The sequence below is a fragment of the Narcine bancroftii genome, chromosome 6 (genome assembly GCF_036971445.1).
Source record: "Narcine bancroftii isolate sNarBan1 chromosome 6, sNarBan1.hap1, whole genome shotgun sequence".
NCBI lineage: Eukaryota > Metazoa > Chordata > Chondrichthyes > Torpediniformes > Narcinidae > Narcine > Narcine bancroftii.
In genome coordinates, this window is record NC_091474.1 from 221,300,487 (window position 1) to 221,322,676 (window position 22,190).

Genomic DNA, 22,190 nt, shown 5'->3' on the forward strand with positions numbered 1-22,190 from the left:
GAAGCCATGGAAGTGGGGCTGACGGAATGGCTGAATGGGCTACTTCTGCTCCTATATCTTATATTCTAAGAAAAGCCAAGTTAACTGATCTGAGCTCCAACGGCATCTAAACCCTCTATAAGGTATAGAGACCGACAGGCCAGGGGGTCCTGATGGGTAAACTACTTGCAAAGAGGGGAGAGGGGTGAACCAGGTGATGTTCGACTTTTTTTTACTCGTTTTTTTTTTCTGAAATCTTCAAATGGCGTTTCCTGCACGGTGGCGGTGTTCTTATTAAAAACCCCAGATTTACAGTGCTAAGTGAACGAGGTGAGTGATCGCTCCAGGAGAGTCACTCGCCAATTGTTAAGTGAAAGAACACAAAAGACTTAATAGTTCGGCAAATGTCAACAAACAAACTCCTTGCCTTTTTCTATTCCCCCCTCGGCCAGCGGGACGGCTTCTGTGAAAGGAGAAAAATACAACTTGCCAACTTGTGGGCCGGCAGGTAAAGCGAATGGAACTTTTTCTCCCAGAACCCAGCATTGGCTTTCCACCTGGCATCTGCTCTTTTTGTTCCATCCCCCGGGATCCGTTTTGGCCCAAGCCTTATCCTTAAAGTGTCCCCGGGGAAACCCGTTCGTGCACTGCACCCCTGCGCCCGGGGACCCTCGGGGAGAAGAGCCCAACCTCGTATGTGCAGGTGCAAGAAAGGGGCTCTCGTCGGAAGAGTTAACGACCGAGCAATAAATAGCTCGCGGTTTCTGGCTTGTTTGGGAGAAATGAACTCCTTTCCCTCCCCCTCCCCCCCCCCCCCCCTCCACCACCAACCTCCCCCACCTTCCCATCATCTCTCTTTTGCTTCTTGTTGAGGGATCAGTGAGGTGTTCGTGTCTCCAGAAAGTCACAATAAAACGTCTTTGCACTTAAAAACAGGTATTCTGGCGAGAGCCACTGAGAAAGACCATTAGCATTTATGGACACTTTTCACTCTATCTCGGAGATCAGATCCAATCTCTACCACACCCAGGCTTTGTGATCGCGCCATCGCATCACCTTCCATTCTGCTCTCTCTCTCCCTACTCAGAGGAAAGGGGCCAAGATAAACATTCTTGCATGAGAATAGTTCCTAATCGCGATGAAGAGACCCGAGGGCGGAGAGGTGTTATTTCGCGGCTTTCTTTTTTTCCATCCGTGATCAAGTAACTATTTTCAGTGGAAATTCAAAATACAATAAGCTGCTAAACTGTGGGACGAATGACCTTACCCCCAGATGCGAAAGCAAAATTCTCCGAGAGAAACACCCTAATGTTATCCAAAGTCCACACTTGAGGATTAAAGACCTTTCCCAAAAACAACTCCTTGGTGGCCAAGTTGTCCTACAAAACTTACCCAGGAATAGTTCTGTTAAAAAAAAAATGTCATAATTCATTCTGCCCTTCCACTGAAGTGACCAGGGCTTCCTGTTCAGTGTTAGCCAAAGTAGAAATGAAAGTTTACAGGCTGATACCGGCTGCGTCCTGATGGACTGCGCGCAGGTAAGTAGGCTCAGATACCTTGATGAAAGGCTTCAAGCCCGAAACGTTGGTTACATGACTTCATTTTTGCTATAAACTCCACTGTTTGTCCAGCATTGCGTTTTTACTTCAACCAGGGTGTCTGAAGACTTTCGTGTTTGACCGGAAAGCTTCTGCTTTACACCAAGCCCCTCCACCGTGAAAGCACGCGAGCTCACTCAAAGTCTACCTGAAGGATAAAGTTTGTGTTTAGAGAAAGGTCAAGCTTTTTTTTTGCAATGATAGGGCATCTGGTTGCATTTTGAAATACTGCAGAAATAAGTGAGTCTTCGCTTTTTTAAAATAAAGCTTGTTCTTTTCACTGTCACCGGAGTCATCTGGCAGGACAGCTTTCTCTGAACACGAGCAGTGCAATCGATATTATAGAGGAACTCGGTGCTGGGAGGACTTGAGGGCTGGAATGAGGGAGAATGTCAGAGAAAGGGCGGATGAGAGAGTGAAAAACGCTCTGTTGCTAAAGTTCGGGAATTTTGGTAACAGCCCTGGCGTTATCTGACAGGTGCCGACACTCTCCCCTACGCTGTCTCTAAAGAGTGAATCCCACGAACAGCCAATCTCCTAAACACTTGTCGAATGTACATGTGGTTCCAGCTCATGAAATATTCAAGACTCTCTCCTCTCAGTCTCCCCGAATGAATAAGGTGCAATCGAGAACCTGTTACTCACCTCTGGCCACACAAGGGAAACTGTCCCTAGACTAATCAATCACACATAGAAACAAGGCTCTTTATGAAACAGCTCCATCATTTCACCTTCTGCTGGCAGTACTCAACATTTCGAGGTGGGTCCATTCTTAATATCACCTTTATATCGTATTACAATCGGGAAGTGAACTATTACATTTTTAAAAATCTGTCAGATGCGGACATTTGATTTTTCAGAGGAAAACCATTACAGTCAGAGATAGCCGTCTCTTTGTTTTACAACCCGCTGAGAGATGTGACGAACCACCACTGTAAATATGGGGGGGGGGGGGAATATTTGTAAGACGTATTAATATAATGTACAATTTCCTGCTCGTTATTCAAGATGTAGCAAATCGCGTCGGTGTAGGAAGTTAACTTGCACAATATCAAGGGGAAAAGACAGTACGACGTTGTCTTTCTAAGGACATTTCGAAACCGTGGTTTCATCTATCGGATGACCAGTGAGAGAGAATAAAACTCTGGCCCTACTACAGCGAAGCTGGAGTGATCCACATGATGTGGGGTCGCTTGGAAGCTGAGAGGACATTGGACTGAGCACGAAAACGAGTGCTGTGAACATACTGGGTAAAGAAGAAGAACCTTTCCTAGAACCGTCCAGATCATTTATAACGAGTTCAACTCTTGGAAGGAAATGCAGTAATTGTGGAGTCGGAGCTCCACTTAGAAGAGACCAGACGCAGACGCCTCCCTTTAAACTGTAAGACGCACTTTCTCGGATGATATCTCTATAAACAAAAAAAAAGTTCTATTTCGGAGTTTGACCCTCGGCAGGGAACGTTCTCAGATTCTGGTGTGTACTGATGGATAGTTAAGCAAAGCGTTTTGCCTCTCTTAGAAGCCTGGGGAGCGATAACTTCATGATGCTCCCGGTCACTTCCAGTATATGAATGAGGAGAAGTGAGTGAGGCAGGTCTAATTTCAGGCACCAGGGTCGCATTGGATTATTCTCTGTTGCCCCTTTAGATAATGTAAAGGTTCCATTACTGTCACGTAATATTACATTTAGAATGTAACATACATGAAATACTTTAATTTTGTCTACCCTAAGGAAGACAGAGTGGCCACTTTGTCAAGCATCCCTCACAGAAATGAATACATTGAATTCAACTTCAGAATGTTAAGTTTCACTATTAATGCAGGTACACATGTTTGAAACATTTTCCTTTTAATTAAATCTGTAGAATGGGCCCATTAAACCGTCGAAGGTTGACAAGATCCAACGCCTCCAATCTTTTGATTTCTCGGCCAGTCCGCAGGTGGAGCGGTAGAACTTTGGTCTACTTTAGCCGAATCCTACGGTGCAGCCGTTGTTGTGGTCCTTGTTAGCTACTGCAACCCATTCTAACATTTTGCTTTCGAGAAATTAATTTTAAAAAAAGGATAGAGGGGATCTAAGCTTTTTTTTAAAAAAAACAAAGGGTGGTTGGAATCTGCAATGCACGGAGAGAGATTCAGGCAGGTAAGCTCGGAACAGTTCAGAAGTATTTGCAAGAGCCCTCCACCGCCAATCCATGGAAGGTGAGGAATGTGGCGTCGGTAAAGGGTTGTTTTTAGCAGATTGAGAGAGAGAGAAATAGGACTAATCATGTGTACGGTCTGGAATTCACTACCTGGAAGAAAACCTTCCACCCTTCACTTTATTAGGGGGAAGGCTGAAGATCTGCAGATTGCAGGCATGCCACTTTCTTCTTGCATTCTGGTGACTTGTTATAACTATCCATCTTTTGTGTCTATTCGCTCTTTTAAATTTAAGTTAAGGTATACATACTATTGCTTTTTCGTGCGAAGTACCTGATCGGCTGCTTCAGAGTATGAGTTTCCGTGCACGGTGTACAGTATATGACAATAAATGTACTATTATGGTGGGATTAACCTGATCCAGCCTGGTCCGCATAAAGACGGAAGGCTGTGACAATGGACATATAGGTGGCTGAGAGGTGAGGAACTGAAGAGAGGTTTATAAAATGACAAGGAGCATAGATAAGAGAAGTAGTTATAGTTCCCCCCACCCCTCCCCCTTGGAGCCAGCAAATCTAAAGTTAGAGGGCACAGATTTAAGGTGAGTGGGGAAAGATTTGAGGGGAACCTTTTTCCCACTGAGGGTGGTGGGTGTATGGATAGAACTGCCAGAGGAAGTGGGAGAATCCAGGACAATAGTAAAGTTCAGAAGATACGTGTATGGATAGGAAAGGTTTGGAGGGAAGTGGTCAAATGATACTAATTTGGCCAGCATGGACACGTTGGGCCGAAGGGTCTGTTTCCGTGGTGTAGAATTCCATGACTCTAACTTAATGTGATTCTGTTGGGTGTAAACTGATCAATATACAAGCCACCATCCCAACTGGTTCCAAAAGCTGGCGCCAGGCAACTTGCATTTTCCATTAGAGGAAGGAATGCCGCTTGGGCCATCGTTTCTGAGCACTCATCCACTAAAGAAATTAACATCTGTTTGGGAATCTTTGATTGAGAACGAAGGTTTCCATTTTAGAAAGTGTCAATTAAAATTGCACGAGGGTTTAGCCTAAGGAACCCCCCCCCCTTGTTAGTCCCTGGGTTGGGACAGGACAGGAATCTGGCTCTGGGAGTGGGGAAGGGGAACGGAGTGCTGGGAGTGTGGGGGGGAGAAGGTGGAAGTGAAAGTCCACTCTCCTTCGGGTGTCTATCGTTATTGGCGGAAGTTGGCCGTAAGGTCACGTGTGAGAGGTTAAAAAGTTACCAAGGAGGGATCCTGTTCATAATAAAATAAAGTATGACATGCAAGGAGTAATCCCAGACAACCACGGCGGCTCTCCGAGTCACTTTGATCGAGCTGAACACTTCCAATTATTTCGTTCCATCTCCCCTGTGTGTGAGTGGGCGGACCAGGGGAGGATTTGATCTAACCTACAGGTACAGTGAAAAGTCCACGCCGGCAATTCAACACGTTCTCTGAACGCGAAAAGAAGCCCCATTTTTAAACAAATGTTGGGGTCATTGTTATTTCTTAGAGATGAAATTCGACTTTCATGCAAATCTTGTGCGTCGCAGGTTTGAGCTCTTATGGGCCCGAATCCTTCTGCTTCCAGTCTCCGCGACCAGCTTTGCGGACATCTCTGACTCCGGACCCTTGAGATCAGGTAGGAAAGTGGGCTCAGTGCCTGCAAGACGCGCCGCTTCACTCGGTTCCTTTCCACGCACTGGAGCAGCGCAGGAGCCAACCAGCACCGAACGTGATGCCAAAATCAAACTCAATCTCGACCATGATCCATACCCCTCCAATCTCTGGATATTCATGTGTCCGCTAACACTGGCTGCCTGTTCCAGACAGAAACCCCTTTAAACTTCCTCCCCCCCCCCCCCCCCCCCCCGTCTCGCCTCTGGCATTTGACACCAGTCCCCGAGGAAAAGATCTTATCTATGGCTCTCATTTTGTATTGATAAGTTCGTATTTTTAACATGGGCAGCTCAGGAAGAAATAATGCAATGTAATTCACATTGCAATTTATATAGGGTCGAAAAAAGCAGATCCAGGTAGTTTATTTAGTTTGAATTCTCGTGGTGGAGCCATTCTGCAACTTCCAGTCATTCAAGTGCGACTGGTGGCTAGCGAGCCCACAGGGACACGATGGGTCGAGTGGCCTCGCCGATCCTTTTGGGTTGAAAAGGAATGGTTTTTTACTGGAGACCAGGAACGATCCGGGGACCAGATATCGATATTGTCCTCAGGGCAAGAGGAACGCAAAGGGTGTGTGTGTGCCGATGTTGGAGGAGTTTTCAAAGGAGAAATCTTGATTCTACCTGAAGGGTTTATTCATCGACCTATACAGACAAATAAGAGTGCATGCAGGTATTGGCAGAAGGTTGAAGCCACTTTAAATGGGGAGACATACGGAACCGCACGGGTTCCCGACAGCCTGGTCTCCCAGGCTTCATGTTCATTCCCACGATCTTCTGTTCCATTTCAGATTACGCCTGGAAAACTTTCGTATTGGGTTCTCTGCACCGATCGAGAAGTTTTACCTTTGGGCGTGCGGGTTGAAGGAGGGGGGGGGGGGGGGGGGGTATATGCGCGATGGGGACGGAACCTCGTGATTTGTTATCCCTGCTGGAAACGGAATCTCTACTTTCGACCTGGGTTAAGCAATGAGTATTTGGAGATGTGGATGTATTAATAGTGCAGAGCATTGGTTCAGTGAGGTTTTCCAGCTGATGAGATCAGTTGTCCTGTGACGGGCTGAGGTTTCTTGGAGGGAGATTGTCCTGAGTTGGTCTTTCTTGTGAATCACAGGCCAGTCCCAGCCGGAGGCGCCGAAGGCAGTGAAAGGGCCGTCCTACCACATGTTTGGTCTTTTAACATTTTTTTAAAAAGTTACCCGTTAGTCAGAATGAGAGAAGAATGGAAAGGCTGGAGCGAAACGTGGTGAGGTTAGAAGCTTAGGGATAGGTGAAAGACTTGACTATGCAATGAACACCATGTCTGATCACAGACCAGCTCTTATCCAATAGCCATTTTGCAGGCACCGCACCACCAGTGGTAACCATCTGTTCATGAGTATGTCTGCTTTGACATCCAGTACTGAGTCCAAATGTAAGTACACTTGCAATGATATTCCATACGTAGTGCAGATCAGGGTTGAATCTGGCCCTTCAGTATCTTGATTTTGGACCAGAACCTACAGGAGAAACTTGCCAGAAAAGTTACAACTCATGGGAGTCAAAACTGGGGTCAAATCCAACCCTGGCTGAGGGACGGAGAACAAAGGAAGTAGTTATAGGGAGTTTTAACAACTGGAGGAGTGTTTGTCATGGAATTCTACAGGGCTGAGTGTTTAGGAACCCTGATCCTTATCTTCAATCAAGATTTATGCACACTTTTACTCCAGATTAAAATATAGTATATTGTTTATGGGCTAGGACTCCAAGTAATTAGTTCACAAAGACTATTGTGGAACAGCAAGTCCATTCATGTCAATTTAGTTCCTCGACATGATTAAGAGCCATGATTTCAAATATTTTCTCCCAATCACATTTTATATAAAATCAATTCATCATAAATTCCAGACGTCCTTCACCGCAGTAAACACGAAAGGTTGCGGACACCGTGTTTGAAGTAAAAGCACAGTGCTGGAAAAACTCAGCAGCTCCGTACATTGACGAAGGGCTTAATTAAGCCCAAAACATTGGTTATGCATCTTTATCTTTGCTAACATAAGTACAGTTTGACCTGCTGTGTTTCTCCAGCATTGTGTTCTCACTTGTCATCCTCTGCCTTGTCTTGCTGTGAAAGCAAGTTCTTATTTTGTTCAGTAGCCTGAACTGGAAGGATTTGCTGCCATTTTTAAACATTCCTAGATTTGATTCAGTTCTGGTTTACATGCCAGAGCTCTGCATAAGCTTTAATAACTTTCAAAAAATTAGAAGAAATGGAACAGAAGGCTATTAAACCATTTGAGTCTGTTTTATCATTCTACAACTTAGGGATGCTCTTCCAACTCAGCTTCCCCTTCCCCCTCATCTTCCTATCTCCTAGTCGCCTCAGTACTTAAAATCTAGCAGTCTGTCTGGAACATAAATGAAGAATGGCAGAGAATTTGAAATAATCCTACGCTTTAACTGAATGTTTCATTGATGTTATCATTTAAATTTAGAAATACAGCACAGTTACAGGTCATTTTGGCCCATGAGTCCGTGCCACCCAGTTTACACCCAATTGACCTAGACCCCAGTAGGAGGAAATCGGAGCCCCAGGGGAAAATCCACACAGAAATGGGGAGAACATACAAACTCCTTACAGACAGCACGGGATCGAACCCCGGTCCCGATCGCTGCCACTGTAAAGGCGTTGCCTTAACTGCTATGTCAACGTGCTGCCCCTAATATTCTGAGATTGATATCTTCACACTGCCAAGGAGCATCGGCCAGTCACCATTAGTCAGCTTCTGATTCGTACTTCTAAACTCTTGAGAATATGTTCATTTTATGCAATGTGTCTCACTGAATATCTCCCCCCCATTCCTTGAATCAGCCCGATAAATCGCAATCTAACAGGTTTTGAACAGCACAGGTTTTGATATAACGTGATCGGTTCCTGTCCCGAGCGGTTGGTCCCCATTCCAAGCAGGCGGTCACTGTCCTGGGCAGTCACCGTCCCGAGCAGTCACGGTCATGCCTTACCCGGGCAAGCAGTCACTGTCCTGAGCTGAGGGCAGCTGTCCGATGATCACGTAGCTCTGCGTCTCTGCAGCCCCGTGACAGCCTTCACTCCCACCCCTTCCTTTTCTGATGGATCACACACAATGAGTGTTGTGGGCTGAGTTTGCTGGAGACAAGCAGTGGGAGCTGGAACGAAAGAAGTACAGACCACTGTACATTAGTCAAATATTTTTATCAATAAACAAGGTTCACTTATTGCCAATATATCCCTTTTAAATATTTTATGCACATGATTGCATAAGAGTTCTAGGTAAAAGAATAAATAATTATAGGATTGGAAAGTATTATATTGAAGTACATTGTAATAATACTTTTTCCATAACACTGAACTGGTTTGGAACATTTTAACCGTGTTATACAAGGCAGTTCTATACATTTCTATTGTGTTAAGAGATGTAGCATTCACTAGACACATATAAAACAGCAGATGGTTTTCCTCAAACCTATTATTTTTGGGATCACAGTAGGCAAGGCCTCTATGAATATTGAATTTTCCCAGTCTTGCATTTCTCCTCTCTTTACCTCTTATTTTTTTGCTTAGTCATGAACCTTATCTATGTCCTTCTCCAGCTCCTTTACCCAATCTAAACCCTTTATTCTCTTCCCAAGCTTTTCAATGTCAGCATCCTTAAATATATTGTACTTGGTCCCTTCATCAACCTCAAATAAAATTGTAAAAACTTGAAACCCTAACAATTTATCTTTATCCCGGTAGTTACAGCTTGCAACACAAAAATTCGTCTATCTGCTGCAAATCTATTCCTCTGTTTAATCTCAGCTCAATAACACAAGCCTTGAAAGTGAGTTTGTAGGCAACGGCATCATGTGTGATCCGTATTCATTTTCCACCATCTCTTTCAATGCAAACTCCCAATCCTGGCCTTGGCTGATGAGGTAGATTTGCAAGATTACCAATCAGGAATGGTGACCCTGGACGATTCTCCTCTCCAAAGCAGCAACTTTATCAGGATTTCTGTTGGAGCTCTCAATCCTGTCCAGTAGTTTAACACAGCCAGTACAATGTCATTGACATTTGGAGTGAGAGTGATCAATGGGCATCAAGCTAGTTAGACATTCTGAGCAGTTTTTTCTCCTTTCTGAGCTCTAAGACTGAATATAATCCTTGTTACTTGATGATCAATGGTTGTGACCATCATGGGCTTTAATCTGGTGCCAACTAGATTAAATCTAGCTCAGATATGGCAATGGAAAAGCACTTTCTCTCATTGTGCTATGCCACCTTATTGATATACTTTGTTGTAATCTCATATCTTCATCCTAATTTATTTGATGCAATAAAAATGTGTTGGGGAAATTTACAGATTTCTATCAATTCTATTGCAGTGTTATAAAACAATAATCCGATTTTAAAAAAACTTTTGCTTTAAGTTTAGTTTTTGTGATTACCTGATTTGAGTTGAACACCATATTATGTCATTTATTCGAACTATAGAAAGAACAAAGCCAATGGGATGAAACAAAAAGACCAGTCAGTTGGCCGGTAATTCAGAGAGGACTTGCCAAGCAGCAGAGGTAGCTTCTCAGCACAGACCCAACACTGCATGGTTGGACTGAGCTGTGCGTTTTGGCTCAGGACCTGGAGTGCACAAGAAAACCTGTTAAGGGCCTATCTCATTGGCCTGGAGACTAGGTGGCGACTCGAGTCTCTGCAACGTCTCCTGGAGACTAGTTGGGTCTCTGGGGAGTCACGGGAAATTCAATTTTTTTTTGATTTTCGATTTTTGTTCGTTTTTTTTGGAGACTTTTTCCAGTCTCCAGCAGGTCTCGAGACATCTCCGCGACGTCTCCATCAATTGCGGCGACGTCGCGGAGACTAATTTTGTCCGTGACTGGGGAAATGTCTCCACGACGCTGCTTGACTTAGAGACCACGTGACTGAGTGCATGCTGGCATCATCGAAATGCCTTCACTCTTGGTCCAAGTCACAGATACATCCTGGTCAAGATCTTCATCATCTGGTACTTGTTCCTGCTGCTGCTGCTCCTTGACCTGCCTTGGAAGAGGCCCCGCCATCTTGTCTTGCCAGGGGACAGCTCCAACCCCAGACTAGTACTGGGTCAGGTACTCTCTCTGGTTCTTGGCAACAGATGGCATATTACTTCCTCTTCTCTGCATCTCCTCCAACTGGTTGATATGCTGTCTCCACTCTCCAGGGGCAACTTCATAGGTGTTTGGGTCCTCTCTGTCACCTGAGAGCCTGATGTCTGTCATCATGTTGTGGAGTGTTACAGGCAGCAAGGATCACCTTTTCAACCGTCTGTGGGCGGATCTGAATCTGGAAAGAAAAAATAGAAGTACAATTGAAGTCATTGTATTTGCTGCACACCTGTTTGCCAAGATGCCAAAGCTGTTCTCCACAATAAGCCTGGACCTGGACAGCCTGTAGTTGAAGATTCTTTCTGCATGGGTCATCTGGCACTTGGAGTAGGGCTTCATCATCCATGTCCTCAGGGAAAATGCATCATCACCAACCAGGAAGTAGGGGACATCTTGATCTCCACCAGGAAAGGGTTCAGGCGGTGGCAAGTTGGCTTGACCTTCATCCAGTGCCTTGAACAAAATGCAGTCCCTGAAGATGCCAGCATCTGAGTCAGCCCCAGGAGTCCCCTCATTGAGGTACATTAACTTACAGTCAACATCTACCAATGCCAGCATGATGATGGAAAAGTAACCGTTGTAGTTGTGGTAGACACTGACTGAACCTGGAGGTTCAAGAATTCTGACATGCTTCCCATCCAGTGCACCACAGACGTGATGGAAGTTCCACTTCTCAGAAAAACCCTTGGCCACTTCCTTCCACTCTTGGTGTAGATGGACACGATGGCCTCCTCATGATATTCATCATAGGGGAGCTTGGGACATCTCTGGGACAATATTGACAATGGTGTTTGGAGCCACACGGACAGGCTCTTGTAGGAGTTTCCTGCAGCAAGGAAGCTCAGAGTGATGGCAACCTTCAAACCAGGGGGCAGGGCCTTGCTAAAGTTATTGCCTTGCTTCTGGATCCTGGGAATTAAGGTGAGCCACCAGCTTCATGAACATCTCTGGATCCACCCTCAGGAAATTCTTGAAGGACGTCACATCCCCCTTCTTCCAGGTGTTTCATCAGCTTCTCGTACCAGCCATGGTGTTGCCGTTGTAGGAACCACTCATGCACTCACACTGTCTTTGCCTTCCTGACACCCTTTCCGGCCCTGTCCCTAGCCCTGGCCTTTGCCTTGTTCATGCCCAGAGCTATCAGCAGGAGGGCCAAGGCCTCCTTCTGCTCATCCTCCAGGTAGGGATCCTGCTCCAACAGCATAACAGCCTCATTGCAGATGTCCATGGTGAGAGTTCTTGACTGACGTCTGAAAAGCGAATGATAGATCTAGTTGTAGATCTAGGTATATATAGACAGGGAGAAGTCACGGCGACGTTTCCGCAACCTTGCGGAGACCCATGGCGACCCATCGGCAACGTCGCCGCAACTGAGAAGATGTCTCGGAGACGTCGTGGTAACGCCCCCGTGATTTCTGGACGAATTTGTTGTCACCTTGTCTGGAGATGTCTCGGACGTCGCCCTGGCATCGCCTTGGTGAGAGCGCGAGCCATTTTTTGGTCTCCCGAGTCGTGGCGACGTCTCCACCAATGAAATAGGCCCTTTACTTGGCTTTCAGTTCACCCTTATCACATTCCAGTTGTATGCAATAAATTAATTAGCGTGCAGCTCAGAGTGCTAATTGCTTTAAGCTAATGAAGTCAAAAACCTGTGGAGCTTTGTTGGAAGCCATGCATGACGTGTTTTGACAGGCTCCTGACAAATGTTGTTTTTTTTCTCTCTGGGAAAGATCATTTTTCTCATTCATTGGTGCTGTTCTAGTTTCCCCTTTTAGCGTGGTAATGGGAGGTGGTGAGATGGGTTGCTGACGACGGAATTATACAGATCACTATTTTCAGTCCTCTAGTCTTGCCAAGACAAACACACATCTTAAATATTTATAACTTTCTGTGTTACTGATACCTTTTCTCATTGTAAAGAAACAGATATGGTTTCTGGCAACTGTTCTGAAACTGGCACATCTGCCCCTCCCTCCCTCTCTCTCTCTCTCTCTCTCTCTCTCTCTCTCTCTCTCTCTCTCTCTCTCTCTCTCTCTCTCTCTCTCTCATTCACACTCTCACTCTTTCCCTCTCTCTTGCCATCACTTTTTCTGCTATGTCAAGTTAGATAAACATTTGTTTCTTGGTAATTATTTATGGCTGAGGATACCCATTCTTGCCAGGCATTGTCCTGTGGTCCATGGATTACCACAAATGTTGTGCTGGGCGGCCTGACACGAGCATGGGGTGGGGGTAGCTTAGAGTATCTTTAGTTGAGCATAGGTCAAGGGGGATGCTTAGATACAGCGAACAGGGTCACCAGGGTTTATTTTGGGTGAGTCCATTTACATGTCTGAATAAGGAAAGCAGAAAAAAAGTTACTTCTCCCTAGTGACCCAGGTGGTTGTAAGGGGATCAAAAAGACTTAACGTTTTTACAGAGCTCCTCTGGCAGCTTTTCGAGAATGCATGGAATTTGAGTGGTGGTGATCTCTAGGAAGTTCTGACTAGTTGGATGAATGAGTTGTTTTAGAGCATTCCTTTCTGTCTTCACAGTTTCTTTTTTCTGAAGAGAGTTTGATATTTTTTATGGCCCTGTAATTTGATTGCAATTGTTTTTCAGTCAATGGATAAAAAGGACCTATTTTCCTCAACATTGTCAGTAAGAATTGGGTTACATTTTTTGGTGGAAGGATTGGAGGGGGAATTGAAGAAAATGTTGTATGTTTTATTAAAATATCCCTCACAAAGATAAGGGGTTTGGAACTCACTACCCAAAAAGGAGTGGGGGTGGGGTGGGGGGGGGGGTTTCATCATCACCTTTAAAAAAAAATCTGGATGAGAACATAGATCAAGGAAGAGGAAGAGGGACTGGGTGTAAACAGCTCTGCTTTGGGTCGCGTAGGCCAATTGGATTCCTCCTATGCTGCAAGCTTCCATCATACCAAAGGAAGGGCATTATTAAACAGGAAAGGGTGCAGAAAAGATTCACAAGGATATTATTGGGATCGGGGGGGCTCACGTTATAAGGAGAGAGTGTGCCCTTATAAAAGTATATAAAATCTGGAGAAGCATGGATAAAGTGAATGGTCACAGTGTCTTTCTCAGTGTTGGAGACAAGAGGAAGGAGTGAGAGTAGAATTGCAATGTTTAAAAGACATTTGGTGAGATAAGTGGAGTCGAACGTTTGAGAGGGATATCGGACAAATGCAGACAAATGGAACTAGCTCTGGTAGGCAATTTGGCCAGCACAGGTGAGTTGGTCTGAAGGACCTATTTCTGCACTGGATAGCTCTGTGACCCTCTCTGAACATATAGCACCTGGCATGATGTCCCCAAAGTCTTATCATGTGGTTGACTATTATGTCCCCCAATGGATCTGGGTTAGTGAGAGAAAAAAAAACACGCTGAACTCCCATTTTTTTTCCTGTTCTCAAGATCTCTATTAAAAGTACAAGTGTGGAAAGAGGATTGGATTCAGTTTTGATGACCTTCATGATCTCTTGGAGAAATCTCCTATTGTGTGTGTTATCTGACATTGCAAACGTTAACCAAGATGTGCCAGTATACTCGTTTGCAAGTATCATTAGGAGAGGAAGGAAATGGGGAGGTCTGGTGTGTGAGATGGCGGAGGTGTTGGTGGAGGCCATTCTAGATAATGTAGCTAAAGCATTTATAAGCTTTGACGTCGACAGTGGGGAGAAAGTGATGACAGTGGATTAAACTGAAGGACACAACAGAACATTATCAGGCTGGAGTAATTTGATAGAACAGGATGTGCTTGATGAATACAAAGCATGGGGAAATGGAGAGTTTGTGGATGAATACTCACAGCAATGGAATTTCAGTGGAAATTGAGGCTGGTAATGGGATACTGTGGTGTTGGTAACTGTTTCAGTGGCAGGTGGAATTGGGGTACAGGTGCCTAACCTTTTATCCGGGATTCTGAAAACTGACAACCTCCAAATACCGGCACTTTTTTCGGTAGATGACGGCTACTCCTCAAAGATGGAGTTTGGCCCTAAACATGAACCTTCGCAACCCTCACTCAACTCCCATGTATCCCATTGTGTTCCGTGTCAATAATTTGAGGTATCATCACCTAATAAGTGGCCCTTCATGGTGTGCATCGTCGCTAATTAGTGTGATTATCACTTTATAAGAGCATCTCCCTGTTGGGCACTGTGGCTGATCAGCCCGATTGTTACTTTATAAGATCCCTTCCCTGTTGAGCATCAATGCCGCACTCCCTCCCAGTCAACAGCTGTTGGAAGCCTCCGTGATGACTCTGAACGTGGCAAAGAGAGCTGCAGAGTCCCCTGTGGGGAGCAATGAGATGCAGAAAAGGAAGTGTCTTTCATTATTGATGAAGTTATTGTGGAAGCTTAATATTTTTATTTTGAAGTTTTACTTTGAAATAAAAAAACATGCTAGTGATATTATGATCTTTTATGTTGTTTATTTATCTAAATTAATTTAACACTACCCCCCTACTCCCCCCCCCCCCCCAAGGTTTGTGTGTGTCTTGCGCATCGCATTTGCTTAAAGGGATCACCATTTTAAATGATTCCGAAATCAAGCAACAGATGGATCCCAGATAAAAGGTTAGGCACCTGTATATGTATATGTAGAATGGATCAGATTTTTTTTAAGACATGCAGTGCAGTTACAGGCCATTTTGGCCCACAAGCCCATGCCGCCCTTGAATTTCTACTTGAAGAAGGACAGAAGCCCAAGAGTCTGTAATGTCTGTGTAAGCGGCAGTTTGCTTGGCAAGTCAGTCGATCTATAATGGAGAGTTAATCAGAGGAACGTGTTGACTTCCTTGTTCTTTGTCTGTGTATTCCAGCAAGTGTTGCTGGGTAGCAGGTACCTCACTTGACTTCTGTTCTTTCTTCACTCTAGCCACAAGACTGAGAGGCAACCTGTAGCCTTGACCGAGTACCGCAAAGCTCAGAGATTGTTCCTGGGGCATTCCTGAGCCGCCTGGTTCAGTTACACATCAGGAGACATTCTTTGCAGTCAAGTCATCAGGTGAGTGGTGGAAGGGATTTCTTTAACAGCTCAACTTATAAAGGAAAACAAGATTTCAGACCAAAGTCAAGTGGTGGGAAGCTTGTGGGACCAATTTGAAATGCTCTCTCAAAGAGTCAGCACAGGCAGGATAGGCTAAATAGCTTCCTTGTCTGCCGTGTGATTCAACTGGCAGAATCTGAAGACATTCTACTTCAGTTTGGAGGATTTGTATTATTTGTTTGACATCCCCATTCCAGTTGTAGTAATTGCTGGGGTCATTTTAAAAGTTCAACAAACTAGGCTCCACAGGACATGAAACTCATTTATATTTTCTAGCTTGTTTGACTACACGGTATGCCCTCTTACTTTTCAAGTGTGGTTAACCAAACATGAACTGAACTCCAGCGTCTGCTGTAATGAACTGTTACTGTTTTGGTTTGTTTAAGGATCATTGCAGAGACTATATGCACCTGGAGGTTGCCCCATGTTTGCATCCAGAACAATATCTCTCTGTGTAGTGGGAAAACTAGAGTGCCTGTCACCTACAAATAGTTGCGGATTTCACCCTGTTTAAAACTGCGCACCAAAGCTTTATATCTTGTTTATAACTGGTCACATGCTGTGTGGTCTTTCTTGCTTATTTTTGGGGAGGTGTTGGGGGGGGGCGGTGGGGGAGTATATTGTGGCCTTTTGTTGGGTGGGCAAGGAACGAGAAAAATCTGATGAGTTTTGGGTCATTACAAATCCTATATAACATTGTAAAGCCTTGCAGTGATCATCCCTCCCTTGAGCCCTAAATGGGCTCATGTTGAGCTGCATGTTCTTTGCATATGTGCTTTTTATTAAATTAATCAAAGCACAACTGTTTACATGATTGTGCTTTTAAACTGGAACTGATGTGATCATTGAAATCAGACAACTTTCCAGATTTCAGTAAATTGCCAATTCAAGGAATTGATTCTAAATTAAGATATTGCCAGGAATTTTGTTTTTCTTAAATTGCTTTATTTCAAAAGGGGTCATCTATGGCTCATTTTTGTGAACTTGCGTGTCCCTATATTGTACAGGAAGGGGGTGCAACATTTAAAACTAAGGTGCATAAGAACAGCTTCTTGCAGAGAGTGATGAATCTGTGCAATTCTTAAACTCAAAAGGGCTGCAAAGACTAGATCATTGGGGGTACTGTTAGGTCTGCTTTGTTCATGAATGAGTGAGACAAACACCAGGCTGAGTCGAAATCAGGGTTCTTTGTTCTTTATTACCGGATTGTAACACTTGCGACTAACAATGTTAGTCGGAGAATGCATTCTGCCGTTATCAGCAAAATGGTGATTTTTTATACCCTTGGATACGTGCTTAGAACATCATCATATCATTACTTGTCCAATGACTAAAACTGTTGCTATCCTTTCCCTGCTAGCTTCCTGCCTCTCAATCCATCAATGTCTCTCTTATCTTGTAAGTACAAGGATGCATTCACATCTTGTTACAGCCCTGCACAGGGTAACTCCTTACACATTCCCATCTCATGATGTTTTACCTAACAGGAGTACAAGGACACCTCCCCTTCTTGTTACAGCCCTGCACAGGGTAACTCCTTACACATTCCCATCTCATGATGTTTTACCTTACAGTACTTAAATATGAAGCGCATAAAATTTTGAAAGGAACTGGAATTGAGGGTTCTGAGGTACAGGCACAGCTTAGGCCTAGGGCAGAACAACCATATTGAATGACAGAGAAGTCTTGCTCCTATTTTATATTATTTTGTATTATATTGTGTAATACGTTTTAATCGAAGCAACAGTAGCCATTTGGCCCCATAATTGTATTCTGTAATCCTTGGTAGAAGAGGTGCAAGTAAAACTTGGATTGTTCCATTGTCATTTGATTCCTATCTCCTCCTTGCAACTTGGCGATTTGTCAGTTTCATTCTGAAACTTTGGTTAAGATGCAATTATTTACTTGCTTATTTATACAATTTTTGATGTTCAAATGATGGGTTCGAAGTTCAAAAGACATTTGGACAGATATATGGATAAGGAAGAGCAGAGAAGGATATTGACTATTGACAGTGGACAGATATATGGATAAGGAAGAGCAGAGAAGGATATTGACTATTGACAGTGCAGCTATGTTGGGCAAGTTGGGCTGAAGGGTCTGTTCCATGTGGTATATGACTCCATGGCTCTGTTGTGGGACATTTCAATCAGGACACTATGCTTGCTGGAGGAATTTTCATGCCTTGCTGCACTGATTTTTGCTGTGGTTACTAGATTGTGACCAGTAGTGCAAATTATGGCTAATGTCCACTATTACTCCGTGCTTTCACCATTCCCCTGAGATGGGCCTTGGAACCTTTCTGGTCCACGGAGCCCCACCGTTCACAAAATGAACTTACTGGTCGTTTAAAGGATTTGGAAAACACTAATTAGAAAAACACGAGTTTATTCATCAGGTCAGGGAAACTGAAATGGGGATGCAGTCACTTGTGTTCGAAGAGCATTCTCCTGTGTCAGCAGTTTTTGTTATCTCATGCATGAACCTGCTGACCTACTGGCTTCAATAAGATCCACTTCTGGAATGACTCATTGGCTCATAAAGAGGGCTGTTGGGTCAATGTGGTTTAGCCTCAACCACCTCCTCATGGCAGAAAGAATTAGCGATGAAGTTCAAGTGCCAGTGTTGCCAACAATGTCCACATCCAGTTAACAGATAAATAGAATGAATCACAATTTGATTCCAGACTTTTTCAATTATTGTGCTGCAAAGGCAGAGTTAAAATAAACACAAGTTTTGGATTCCCCTGTGAGTTTAATCAGTGAATAGACGGCTCTTCTGAGGTCAAAACACCGCACTTAATTTCTACCAGAGTGAATGGCAATGGTTACATTTTGCTTAGGGCTTAGGCAGAGAAGTATTGGTTTATATGGACTCTGATTTGGATCTGTTTATGGATTGAGATGAACCTCCATGTGAGCAGAGTAGAACATAATGGTTGTTATCCAGAGAACCATCGAACACTACAGCACAGAACTAGTCTGCGACCAACTATTATTCTGCCATGCACCTGGAACATATTCCTCTTATCCATGTACCTGCCCAAATTTTTCTTCTCAAAATTGAGCCTGCAGTCACCAATTCAGCTGGCAGCTCATTCGACGCTCCCACCACTCTCTGCATGAAGAAGCTTTCCCCCTAATGTTCACTTTAAATTTCTGCTCTTTCACCCTTAATCCTTGTTCTCAAGTTTTTAACCTCGCCTGACCTCAGTGGAAAAAGCAGTGGCACTTGTTGCATGTAAGATGGTAAGACTTGTTTGAGGTATTCTGATTGGTGAGATTAATTTAAAAAAAAGACTTGATCAGCTACTAAAGGATCCTTGGTAGATGTCATCCTGGCAACAGTTAATGCTTTCAGACCTCCAGATATATTTGCCACATTTATTTTTATTTCACTGAGTAGAAAATAATCATACAGAAGCCACAGGAGCTGCTGTAAATGGCATTTACATTCAGAATGTCCAGAGGTAAGTTGAGGTAGCTCAATTTCTTTATTCAAAATGGAAGGAAACAATAGGTGCTGTTTGGTGTTTGTACCTGACCTTCTAACCTTTGTTAATTGCCACATGCCTACAGGACAGTAAATGTTCAAAGTGCCATTTTATTTGTTGGAAGGATAGGGGAGCAATAGAAGTAACTTATGTCCTGAGATAACAGAATGGAAGGTTCATGCATATCACAAAGGGGTATGTGTTTTTGGATGGGAATGGAAAATATTCTGTTTCCCAGATTTAACCACATCACTAAGTGGGTAGAAATGTGTGTGTCCCCATTTCTTCTGTTTTCTCATATCTTCGTATGAGATATCAAGAGGCCATTCAGCCCATTAAGTCAATCCAAGTTTTCTGAGCACTTTCATCAGTAGTATTCCCCCACTGATTTCTCCTGTGTCAGGTCACTCATCTGAGTGCTATAGGTATCATGTAACTCAGTGCTACCTGTCGCATGGTCGGGTGGTCAGTGACTGAACTGGCTCCCCCACCAGGCTTGCCTGGTGCGGAGGATGGCTAGAAACCCTACAGGATGAAGAACAAGACCTGTCAAAGGGAAGACGAAACCACTCATAGGGTCAATGGTCATCTAGTAAACACGTGCTGTGAAACGTGGAAATGGCATCCCTTGCATTGAAGCTCGGTCTGAGCATTCACTGCGACAGAACTTCCCCCAGTCATCTTGGACCTCAACATGCCATTGGATCCGGGAGGGGATGTCGAGAGGGTGGGTCTGAACCTATGCAACCTCATTTCACCTAAATCCATTTATGCACATGCTGTTCCTTTCTGAGGAGGGGGGTATTCTCATTCCAAACCCCACTCACTGACCGAAAGGAACCATCATCGTCCTCTGGGATGGATAGCCAGAAGAGAAGAACTTGCACTCTCTTACTGGCTTTCAATGCCCAATTATGCCATCCAGATCATTTAGGTGTAATTTACAATAGCCAGCACATCTTTGGGATAGAAAATAGAACATTACTGCGTAGTTCAGGCCGATTAGCCCACGATATGGGTGTAAGCCTATTCCACCATCAATCTAACCCTTTTCCCAACCTCACAGCCCATAACCTATTCTTATATCCATGTGGCTGGCTAAATATCTTTTAAATGTCCCTCTTGTGGCAACCTCTATCACCACCACCACCAATCAAAAAAAAACCTCTGATATATCCTCTAAACTTGCCTGTGTGCACAAACTGATGTTCTCTAGTATTGGCAATTGCTGCCTCGGAAAAAAGGTCCATGCTATCTTATGCTACTCAGAATCTTGCCTCTAAAGAAAAAGAAGCCCAAGCTTGGTCATCCTTTGTTCATGAGACGTTCTCCAATCTAGGCAACTTCCTGCTAAGTCCTGCTTGCTCTCTAAAGCTTCCCCATCCTTCTATAATGACATAACCAGAACTAAACACCAGTTGGGAGAAAACCAGACTGCACAGGGGAAATCGATTGGTCACAGAGAGAACATGCGATCTCCGCACACTTAGTGCCAAAGGTCAGGATCAACTGAATCTGTTGAGGTGTGAGACATCATTGGGCTGCCCATACCATTAATGGGATGGCAAGGAATCCTGGGATAATACATTCATTCATGAAATGGGAAGAATTCCATTTCCTCGGAAAACCCATTATCACTAAGAATCTTTTCTCTGGGAAACCACCTATCAATAAGGGAGTGGGGACCTCTGTTCTGGGATATACATTAGAAAGGGAAGGGAAAGGAGTCTGTTTCCTGTAGAGGCACAACGTTAAGGAAATAGGAAATGAAAATTAATTTGGTAAAGCAATTGGGCAGAAGCTTTGTTACCGAGGGCAAACTGGAGCAGGAAGAATATAGAGAATCAGTTAGATGTCTGGCCAATTTATTTGTTTCCTTGTTTGAGGGGGAGGACATCGAAGCGTACATGGAAACTAGGTGCAGGAAAGGACATTCAGTGTTTCAAGCCTGCTCTACCATTCAATACAATCATGGCTAGGTGTAGAACTTCAGCACCCTATTCCTACTTTCACTCCATACCCCTTGATTCCTTTAGCCAATATGGTCGCACTGAACTTTCTAAACAATACATCCAATGAAATGAACTCAACAATTTTCTGTGGTGTTAAGTTCCACAAGTTCACAACTCTGAGTGAAAAGAAATCTCCTCATCTGGTCCTTTATCTTATCTTTAGACTGTGACCACCCCCACCTCCCCACTGTTCTGGACTTGCCCAACAATGGGAACATTCTTTCCTCATCTAACCTGTCTAGTCCTGTCAAGATTTTAATTCTCATTGAGACCTCTCTCATTCCTCTAAGTCAGATGATAACAAGTTTGGAACTTGAACAATGAGGGTCAACACTGTTGGCACAGTGGTTAGCACATTGCCTTTACAGCGGCAGCGGTCAGGACAGAGGTTTGAGTCCCACACTGTCTGTAAGGAGTTTGTACATTTTCCCTGTCTCCCAAACGTACTGGGGGTGTATGTAAATTGGGTGGCACAGACTCGTGGGCCAAAATGGCCTGTTACTGTGCTGTATGTCTAAAGTTTTTTTAAATTTAATTGAAAATTTTTAAATTTATATTTATAGCCCTAGCCAATCCAGTCTTCCTTCATACGTCAGTCTTGCTATCCCAGGAGTCAGTCTGGTGAACCATTGCTGCACCCCCTCAATAGCAAGGATGTTCATCCTCAGATTGAAGACCAAAACTGCACACAATACTCAAGGTGTGGCCTCACCAAGGCCCTATACAAATGGAGTAAGACCTTCCTGCTCTTATATTCAAAACTCCTCACAACAAAGGCCAACATACTCTTTGCTTTCTTCACCATCTGCTGCAGGTTGCATTCCAACCTTTAAAGACTGATGAACCGTCACACCCTGGTTTTGTTGCACATCCCCTTTTCCTAATTTCTCACTAGACAACAATCTGTCTTCATACCAGAGTGGATAAGCTCATATTTATCTACATTATATTGTACCTACCATACATTTATCCATTTTCCTAATCTGTCCAAGTCACCTGCAACCTTTCAGAATCTTACTCACCATCAAGCTCAGTGGCAGCTACCAATTTAGAGGAAT

The 22,190-nt window shown here is 44.0% G+C and overlaps 1 protein-coding gene across 2 annotated transcripts in view; it reads left to right on the top strand.

The window, feature by feature from the left end:
• The first annotated feature begins 2,674 nt into the window (after positions 1–2,674).
• prdm1a (PR domain containing 1a, with ZNF domain) overlaps positions 2,675–22,190 on the top strand; it is a 111,206-nt gene continuing 91,690 nt past the window's right edge. For both annotated transcript variants that reach the window (XM_069887467.1, XM_069887468.1), the window contains exons 1-2: positions 2,675–2,960; positions 15,457–15,585. The gene's annotated coding sequence lies outside the window, so the exon portion shown is untranslated. The remainder of the gene's footprint in view (positions 2,961–15,456; positions 15,586–22,190) is intronic.